This window comes from Phoenix dactylifera, chromosome 16 (assembly GCF_009389715.1).
Source record: "Phoenix dactylifera cultivar Barhee BC4 chromosome 16, palm_55x_up_171113_PBpolish2nd_filt_p, whole genome shotgun sequence".
NCBI classification, from domain to species: Eukaryota; Viridiplantae; Streptophyta; class Magnoliopsida; order Arecales; family Arecaceae; genus Phoenix; species Phoenix dactylifera.
In genome coordinates this window covers 4,022,673-4,032,439 of record NC_052407.1, presented here as the reverse complement: position 1 = coordinate 4,032,439, position 9,767 = coordinate 4,022,673, and the positions used below count along the sequence as shown (strand labels likewise).

The window sequence follows — 9,767 nt, the reverse complement described above, 5'->3', positions numbered from 1 at the left end:
ATTGTTGAAACATTGCATACCACAGAAATATAACATCTTATTGGTCACGAGATACAGTGTATTGGATAATTCAATCAATATTGCCACTTTTATGCTTCCCAAGATGAGTCTTCTCTTTTTTTTTTCTTTTCTCTTCCTCCAAGCTTTCTTTTGAATTTTTTTTTTTTTTCATCTGGGCATCTGAAGGCAAATCCATATGTAGGGGGCAAATTACATTTTTAAGGCAGTGTATATCACATGCCTTAATCCAGACAAACTTTTTTCAATCCTCTGATTTTATTCTTATAAATTATTCCTTTATAATACTTTTATAAAATAAAGATATAGGTAAAATATTTTCAACAATCTAAGAGCATGATTTTAATTGTACTAGAAATTGCTATATATATATATATATATATATATCAAAATTTGTTTTTTTACAAAAATCAGTCTTTTAAGAAAGTTATATTTCTCTAAAAATTATACAAACAGATTTCTCCAATTTTAAAAATCGTACAGAATTTTTTTTGCATATTTAAAATCTTTGCAGAATTTTCTACATATTTGAAAATAGTGCATAAATTTTCTGCAGATTAAAAATCTGTGTAGAAAATTACTGCAGCTTTAAATCCGTGCAGATTTTTATAGCTTTCAATTTTGTGCAAAATTTTTTGCATGTTTAAAATCTGTGCAGGAAACTCTTGCATCTTTAAAAACTGTGCATACTATTAGTTGCTTTCAAAATACCTGTTGCTACTACTTTGAAAAATATATATAGATTATAAAATTACTTTACTTGTTATACTTCTTAGTATAGTTTTTTAATTATGATTGTAGTTCCCTATTGCATTTATTCCAAAATCTAGAATTATATTTTTGAAAGCTATTAATTAACCATTCAAACATATAGGGCTAAACCTCTTGAAACGTGTGTTTGCAAAACCAATAAAATCAAAACTTCATAAATAGCTTCTTTTGATGATCATAGTTCTATCAAACCCGAAAAATTTAGTAGTTTCCCTTTTAGAAGGTGGCAAAGTCAAGTAAAAATTATTGGCCTACCATATTAGGGCTAATCTTTGCCATAGAATATCCTGATTCTAGACCATCTTTTGGATCAATTTCTCAACCCTCTCTTGCTCCTCCAGATTCTGGATCCTTTGGCCCTCACTCCAAAACTCCTGAAGAAATTGATTTTCATTGCCGCCATGGGATCCTTAGTGTCTTTGCTGATTCTCTATATGATGTCTACCTTCTAATTAAATCAGCTAAGAAATTTTAGGATGGTTTTGAAGCGAAATATGAATTGGATGATACCAGTCTTGATCGGTTCACCATATCCAAATTCTATAAATATGCCATGGTGGATTCTAAATCTATCAGTGTCCAAATCCATAAATTTCAAAATCTTCTTAGAAAGACTAAACTGACAAGTTGGAAATTCTCTCAAAATTATAGAATCCAAGCCTTAGTTGGTTCTGTTCCTCCATCTTGGTCGAGTTTTTCTCGTGAGTTAAGTCATAAGTAAGGTGACTTAATACTATTGGAGACTATAAACTCTATCAGAATCGAAGAAGAGCATCGACTTAAACATAAGCCTAAACCTGATTTTGGACCAAAGATCAATTTGGCTGAATTAAGTCAAACCTATTTCAAACCCTGTGGAAAATTCTTTAAAAAGAAAAAACATCAGAATCCTTCAAACCTTGTCTCTTCCTCCAAACTTCTAAGAAGGCATAACCATCTAGATCAGAAGCCAAAAAGAAAGGAGACCTAATGCTCGTGTGCGAGCGGACAAATCATATGGCGAAGGACTACTACCATAGAAAGACTGAACCATAGAAAAAAGGATCACCTAAACCTCAAGTAACATGGTTGAAGATGGTTCTTCCTTCAAGTTAAAAATTCAAAATTCTATGGTATTCTTTGTCCATTCTTCTTATGATAGATGGCTTGACTCCACAGGCTTTCAGCTCGCTAGCTAGAGCCATAGCTCATAGCCCATATGATAGAAGTCCCACTTTCGAGTCCCCTCCCCTGTTCGGCTGTGCCTGTCCTGATTTTCTTGTCCATTTCGAATGGCTGAGGTAGAGAGGAACCCTAGATCTAGATCTGGAGCAGACCCTTCTTTTTTGGATCAATCTCCCCTTTTTGCGCGCCTGCGAGTCTCTTCTGCATTCGACGACTTCGGCATGGTTCGTCCCTTCTCCTAAGGTATGTCCCTCCTCTGAAACCCTAGATCTCCCCCTTCCTCCTCTAGATATTCCTCCTCTCTTTCTTCCCCCTTATTTCTCCCTGAAAATATATGGCGCTAGGCTGCAAGGTATGTTTGGCAACTTCCATCTCCCCTATTTGAGGTAAACCCTTCTCCCTTTTTTCTTCTTCCCCGGCTCTCCCATTCTTCTCCTCGTGGGTGGCTCGTTGATGCCGCAAGCTCGCTGCATCCCGCCGCATGGGCGGTCGTCAATCCCAAGCACCGACTCGGTGGTCTTGTTTTCCTATTCACCTTGACCGAACTACCATGTCCTTAGGTCTTCCTTTCTTCGGCCACTACTCGCGTGGTCAGTGCCCTATCCAGTCTCACCATCCGCCGGATGGCTGATCTGGGACCATCTTCTCTCGTGCCCTGTTCCACGACCGAGACCTCTGGCTAGGGTTGGATGCCTTCAGACCACATTGCCTTTGTATTTTCTCTTTTGAGACCGCTTGATCTAGCCGTCCGCCACGGTTTCCATCATCACTGGTGGCTCCTCCTTCTCTCTTAGGCACTGAAGGCCGATGGGGTAAGCCTCTGCCCACCCTGTGGGAGTCCCACGGGTCGCATAGAGGGGGCCTTGATCACCATTCCTCTGAGCTCTCTCTCTCAACATTAGATTGCATCTCCCTTGTTGAATCCTTTACTCTCCAACTTCACCGTTAGATTTCTGTATTGATTGCTACTAATCGACCTTGATCTAGACTCAACGGATTGAAGTCATGTTCCTTAGATCTGACCATTGGAGAGGTGTTGGGCCCGGTGGAAGTGGAATTAGTATTGGAATCATTATTGTGAGATAGAAAAACAAAAAGACAAGCCTAAATGCAATTATTGCCATTTTATTTTTTCAGCTAATCCTAAAAATGGGATAAGTCATCTTCACAAACATACAAAGAACTGTGAGACAAAAAAATATCTTGATAGAAAACAGAAAATATAAATAGGCACTGTGACTTCAAAAGATGGTGTTCCATTGAATGAGTTAGTTTCCTATTTATTTGATCAGGAAAGAAGCCGTGAGGACCTCGCAAGGATGGTAAATCTACAAGAGATGCCATTTACAATAGTTGAACACCAAACTTTTTAGATGTTTGTTAGGAACCTTAGATCAGAATTTCATATTATTTCAAGGACAACCAGAGCCGTGGAGGATAAAGATGCGAAGCATTGTTTCTGCTGAGTGGGTGATCTTTTAGCTGTGGTCGAATAGATTTTCAGCAAATTTTGTATAGGTAGTTCTGCCTTGCAATAGCATTCAAGGCATTTTTGTTCTTTGTAGGTCGCTTTATATTGAGGAAACTATGGTTCATTATGCATGTTCTTAGTTATGTAATTCTAAAATTCACTGAACATGATGCTAATGCTATGATGCATCCTTTTGGATTGTCATATGGAGTAGAATTTTGCTGTGATGCTGATGTTGTGACCATTTGTTTGGATTGTCATATGGGTTAGGATTTTCCTTTGAATAATCCTGTAAGAAGAAATATATCTTGGCATATCAAGAGATGAAGTTAATTTTGTAATGCAGGAAGATGAAACCATCTGAGTCTTCTTGATATCATGGTGTCTTGATAAAGTTAATTTTGTAAGTTTATCTTGGTATCTTGACATGTGAGTTTCTTTACCTTTTGGCTGAGATGTTGTTGTTGGTTGGATTCTTGCTCGATGATCGCCAACGAATGAAAGTAGAAAGGCTCATGAAGAGTTGTTCAGAGCAAATCTTGGGATTTGGTATAGCCTGGGTGATGAATCTCAGATTTGATTCTTTATGAATAGCAAGGACAATGCTTTTGTTTTGTTTGTATAATTTTTGGTTGATAGTTTACATTATTGATCTTGTTTTCACACTTGGGTTGCAGCCATCTCTTTATTTTCTTATGACTATAAGTCTTTTTTCTTTTGTTCTAGGTCTCTGATTTAGAGGGTTTTTTTTATGCCTTTCAAAATTTATCCCAAGCTTCCTGCTTACTGCATATTTTTTTTGGAACTAATCCTTGCATCTGGAATTTGCTATTTTAATATAAGTTTCTATTCCTTTTTGCCTCTTCTGTGAGATGAACTTTCACCAGATTAATTTTTTAAATTCAAGAAAGGTTGTGAAAAATGTGATCTTTTCAAGTTGATTTGGTTTCTTGTCACGGTATTTGGGGATTCGACCCGAACCCGACCCGGACTCAACCAAGGCTCGATTCGAACCCGAATATTCAGGTCTGGATTATACATGGATCCGACCTAACCCTAATGACCCATTGGGTCAAAAATTGTAGGCTTGGACCTGACCCGACCTGACCCGATCTTCAACTAGGTCGGATCTGGGTCCAAAATTAGGATCCGAATAAGAAATCGGGTCGGGTTGGGGTCACTCAGGATCTGAGCTGATCGGACCCATCGCACCCCTACACGTGGCCGACCCCAGAGGCATGCCGAAAATCCTTGCAATTTCAGACTCTCCTCCTAATTGATGACACCTCGGCCACAATCGTAAATAGCTTCCATAATCACATGACGAATGAGCGAAATGCGAGTAGCGTGATGTGCAAGTAAAACGTTTGCGTGTAACCTTTAGGACATGCGATCGATTATCACAAATGACTGATCCGCAAGCCCGAATTCCTTGATGATGGACACTGACCCTCCACATAAACCACTCTTGGGTCCCTCTAGGTAGTGCTCTCAACCCCTCTTATGCCCTTGTGCCGCCACTTTGCCACTTTGATAATATCTCCACTATTCTCTAAGAGTCTGTCTGACTTAAACATCGGAGGGTCTCCTGTCGTACATTTTAGGTCGGATCTGGCATCGGAGCGACGGTCCGAACATGGTCTCCATCCTCCCAACACCACCTCAGGAGTGACCAACGTTGGAGCCATTGCCACCTGTGCATAGCAACCACCACCTTGCTATCTAGAGACATCACAATCTTCAACCAACCTTTACGGTCTGAGCAGCTGATCATCCAAGCACTCCAAGAGCTCAGCCAGCTCGGCATCTCAGTTGGGTTGATTCCTAGTGGCAACAGATTGATGCTGGAGGAAGGACTCGAACCTCTGATCTTGTGAGAAACAAGGATATATCCTACTTTCTTTCTTTATCGGATCGAGTGCCTTCGACAACGATCTCACCAGTCGAACATGTCCCACTACAACTATCAACGAAAGACTTCTCGAGCATAACAGATTAGGCAAGCCATCTAATGACCCCAAGGAGACAACACTTCCATCCTATAAGCTCATGCGACTGCCATAGGTAGAGCGAGCCATCTAACAGTCCTAAGGAGGCAACACCTCCGTCCTATAAAACCACGCGATTGTTACAGGTCGGACGAGCCATTCAATGGCCCCAACTAGCAAGCCTAGTGGCTAGAAAGTTCTTTGGGGAGCTTCTACGAAGGCTACACCTTCGTTTGTCGGACAAACCATCCAACAACCCCGACCTGCAAGTCTACACGGCTAGAAAGTTCTTTAGGGAGCTTCTGCAGGGCAACACCTCTATTCGTTGGACGAGCCATCCAATGGCCCCTACCTACAAGCCTATGTGGCTAGAAAGTTTTTTGGGGAGCTTTTGCAAGAGCAAGACATTCATTTATTAGAGGAGCCATCTAACAATCCCAACCTACAAGCCTACATGGCTAGGAAGTTCTTTTGAAGAACTTTTATAGAGGCAACACCTCCATTTTACTAATTTCTAAGCTAAAGACTTGGCAAGCTAACCAACCACTCCAGATTATGATAGCCTAGATGGAGATACCGACCCTCACGCCAAAGCCCTAGTGAGCTAACTGACCTCTCCAAGTTGGGTTTGCCCAAGTGGAGACACGCTTCCGTTCTACTGACCTCTATGCTGAAGACCTGATGAGCTAATTGACCTTTTTAGGTTGGGATGGCCCTGGTGGAGATGGCAATCTCCAAACGACTGTAAAGCTAAGTAGATCCGTCCATCAAAAGGATTTGACGAGTCTAGGCTAGCTGAAGTCTAAACTGACCTAGGATACCTAGCTCCATCACCTCGATCGGTAGCCATTTGATCTTTGGATCTCAATAGCTCGGGAGCTCGACCTACAAGCTTGCACTTGAAAAGATCCAAGTCCTCCACCTTGGCCAAGCAGGGCTAAGAATGGGGGGCAAGCACTTAGCAAGCCGATCTATCTAGCAAGCTGACCTATAATAGGCCGAAGAGCCGACCTTTATAGCTCTCAGTACAGAAATTCAACCCTAAGAGCTTTCAAAACAAAGAAGGGTTCAATGACCAGCCGAGCTTTGTGTACCTGATCGCACTCTCGACCCATAACTCTAAAAGATGGGTCCGAACCTGCCTACAGTTGGCTAACTTGACTACTTCCTCGCTCGAGCCAGAAAAAATGGCTTCGACTTGAAAGTAGGGGATAAGTAATGTGGCCTAAATCTAATCCACCTATCATAAGTTTGACACATGGCAAGCATTTTGAAATGATTTGAATTCAAAAAATTTGAATTCTTGGCAAGGTTCAGATAAGAAAGGAGGTTATGACAAATTTAAATCCAGATAAGAAAGGAGGTTATGACAATCTCTTGATTTTCGTCTCCAAATCATAAGAGATCCACGCTCCCTCCTTTATATAAATAGGGCCAAGGGATCCCAAAAAAGCGGAGGAAGGAATGGCGAGAGGCTCTCAAGTATAGATAGTGACACGCTCCCAAGGAGAGACTCTTAAGCTCTCATTGTGAGAAGTTCCCAAGAAAAGGTTCTCAAGCTCTGATGACAATGAGCTCTCATAGCGAGAGGCTCTCAAGCTCTCATCACTACCTCTGCGCTCAGATCCTCTTCCACGACCACCCCTGAGTGTTGCCTTCTTTTTGTATAGGACCCGCATCCTTTGATACCATAATGCAAGTCTCTGAAGGCTGCCCTTCTGTGCCACCTGAGACACGAGCACTGTGCACATGGGACGTGCGACTGCTAACTAGAACCAGACCAAGCTTCTAAGCCGAGCACTCCAAACCGAGCACTCTAGGCCGAGATTCTATGTTGAGCTCTCAGATCGAGCACTCTTAGGTCGAGCCTCAAATATCCAAGCTCCCGATGGTCGAGCCTCCGATAGCCGAGTCTTCGATGGTTGAGCTCCAAAAAGCCAAGCTTCCAAATGCCGAGGCCAAGCTCCCAGGGCGAGCACTCTAGGCCGAGCACTCCAGGTCAAACACTCAAGACTTTTCAATCTAGGAAGATAACTCTACTTTGATACTTTTTTATTCTTTTGCTATTTCTCAATGTTATTTCAAAGTGCTACCTGATTTGAGCATCGAAGGAGGTCCGGCTGGAGCCGTTCTGGTGGGCCTTTCTTTTTTCTTTGCGTATAGATCCATGACTTTTCACAATAGATTGGTGCTTCACGTTTCACCATCATAGACTGAGCGAATTGGTCTGCATTCTTCATATCTCTAAATTGTCAAATCATAGTCGGACAGAATTTAGACATTAGTAATAATAAGTAATACCAATTCTGTCTGGGCCACCCAACGTTGCCCCGGAGCCGCCGCCCAGGCTTTCAACGTTTTCATTGTCTGCAGGGGATTGTAACACTTTGTCATTCGTGCATTGATGGCTTTTCGAAAGTTGATGAAAAAGAAAAGGTTCCTAGCTTCCAAAAGAAACAAAAAAAAGGATGGGTCTGCGCTATAGACGTGGAAAGCAGATGACAAATGATTTGGTCTGTATGGAATCCGTGTACAATTTGGCCTCATATTATCTTGCCGTCTGTCAAGATAGACGTTAATCTACATTATAAATTTTTCTTTCTTCTTTATTTTTCTCTTATCTCATTTATCAAGGAAATATAAGGTGGTTTGCCACTGGTAAAAAAATCACAAGAGTTTTAAACTAGCATTAAAATAAAGAATGATAGATGATTTTATTTTTTAGTTAAATTTATTTTTATATAATTGATTAATATCTCATAGCTCGGTAATCATATGCCACCTACGCCAGGGTGTCGAGGTATCTTTTCTTACTAGTTCTTTAATATTCCATCTTGCCCACACCCGGTATTAGTTGATTGTTAAAATCTTCGAGATATCACAGCTGGTGTCTTGCTTGTGATTTTGGTGATTTGTTTGAAGCAAGGGGGCATTTGGCGACCCAAATGGAATCACTATAGAAATCTAAGATTATCGATAATACTTATTTTGGGGTAATATGATCATCAGTGATCTAAGATCATCATGTTTGGTATGTAATGGTCCAGTGTTTAAAGATCTCAGAAAATCTATGATTAATCTATTTGGTATACTATAGGCATTTAAGATCATTGACCATATAATACTAATAATACTCTAGATATATGTTAGAAGGATTGTTTATATATTCTAAGTTCTCATGAATTAAGAATATAAAAAAAAATATACCAATTTTTGTTGTGGTTGTATTCAAATAAATAAAGCAGTTAAGTAAATCACCACTTTGTGATGCAGAGCTATCATAAGCTCGGCAAAGATAAAGGCTTTATTTTGTTGCTCGTATTTCCACAAACTGGCGAGTAAATATGTCATAAATCAATGACGATATGCATATGGATGCCAGAAATTTTGTTTAAGTAGTTGTTCCACGTAAATTCACAGCATATTTCCCCTTTAGGTACATAGGTTTCTTATTATTATATTTTCAGAAGAATAGGAAAGAAAATTTCACCAAAAAAATGGAATGAAAAAAAAAAGATAGGTAGAGGAAAAATATTTTAGCTGCTTTATATATTATAAAAAGACATGACATATTTATGGATTGAACTAAGGCACCATTGCTTTTCCTTTTCTTTGAAGATATTCTCGGGTGAGGTGGCAATGGAAATCAGTGAGGTCACAAAGGAAATCAGAAACCGTAAGGCCAACTAGTATGCTGGCCCCTTACCCTCTATGAATATATGGCTAGCCTGAATATTTACAACTCGTCATTTCAAAAAAAAGATAAGGATGAATCCAATATCTAGTGCGCGGATGCAGCTGCAAAAAAATTGTGCTCAAAGAATTCTGATCAAACACCTTAGGAAATAAATAGATCTACAGAATAGAGCTACAGAAAAATCTATACCTTTCAGATCTTGTACAAAAAAAAAAAAATGATACACCTCAGATATACAACATATCTACTGGATGAAAATAATATAATTTTCTACATGGATATCAATTTTCAAGGAAATAAGATGGATTCAATCAAACATAAGAAATCAAAAAATAAAGAAATGAATACTTAACGAAATCAAGCTATGACCCAAAAAAAAAGAAAAAAAAGGGAAGAGAAAAGAAACAAGATGGGTATCCAAATCTCTCATAGATGACACTTTCTTGCGGACGCTTTTTTCTGAACAGATCTTTTCTGGATGGTATTTTCTTGGAGGCTCAGGTGGAACATGCGGAAATTTGGTCAATACTCAACTGCTGGATCAAGAGACAAAATTGTCCTAAAATTTTATCGCAGGTTCACCACCTTGGGATAATCTGCATATCTATTCTCAAGGATAGATTTTTCTTCACAGTTTTGTAATCTTATCACCTTTACC

The 9,767-nt window shown here is 39.8% G+C and overlaps 1 long non-coding RNA gene across 1 annotated transcript; it reads left to right on the top strand.

The window, feature by feature from the left end:
• Positions 1-1,983: 1,983 nt before the first annotated feature.
• Positions 1,984-3,628, top strand: LOC120104106. Its single transcript, XR_005506587.1, has 2 exons — positions 1,984-2,196; positions 3,246-3,628. It is a non-coding gene; the product is annotated as an uncharacterized LOC120104106 (long non-coding RNA).
• Positions 3,629-9,767: the final 6,139 nt, after the last annotated feature.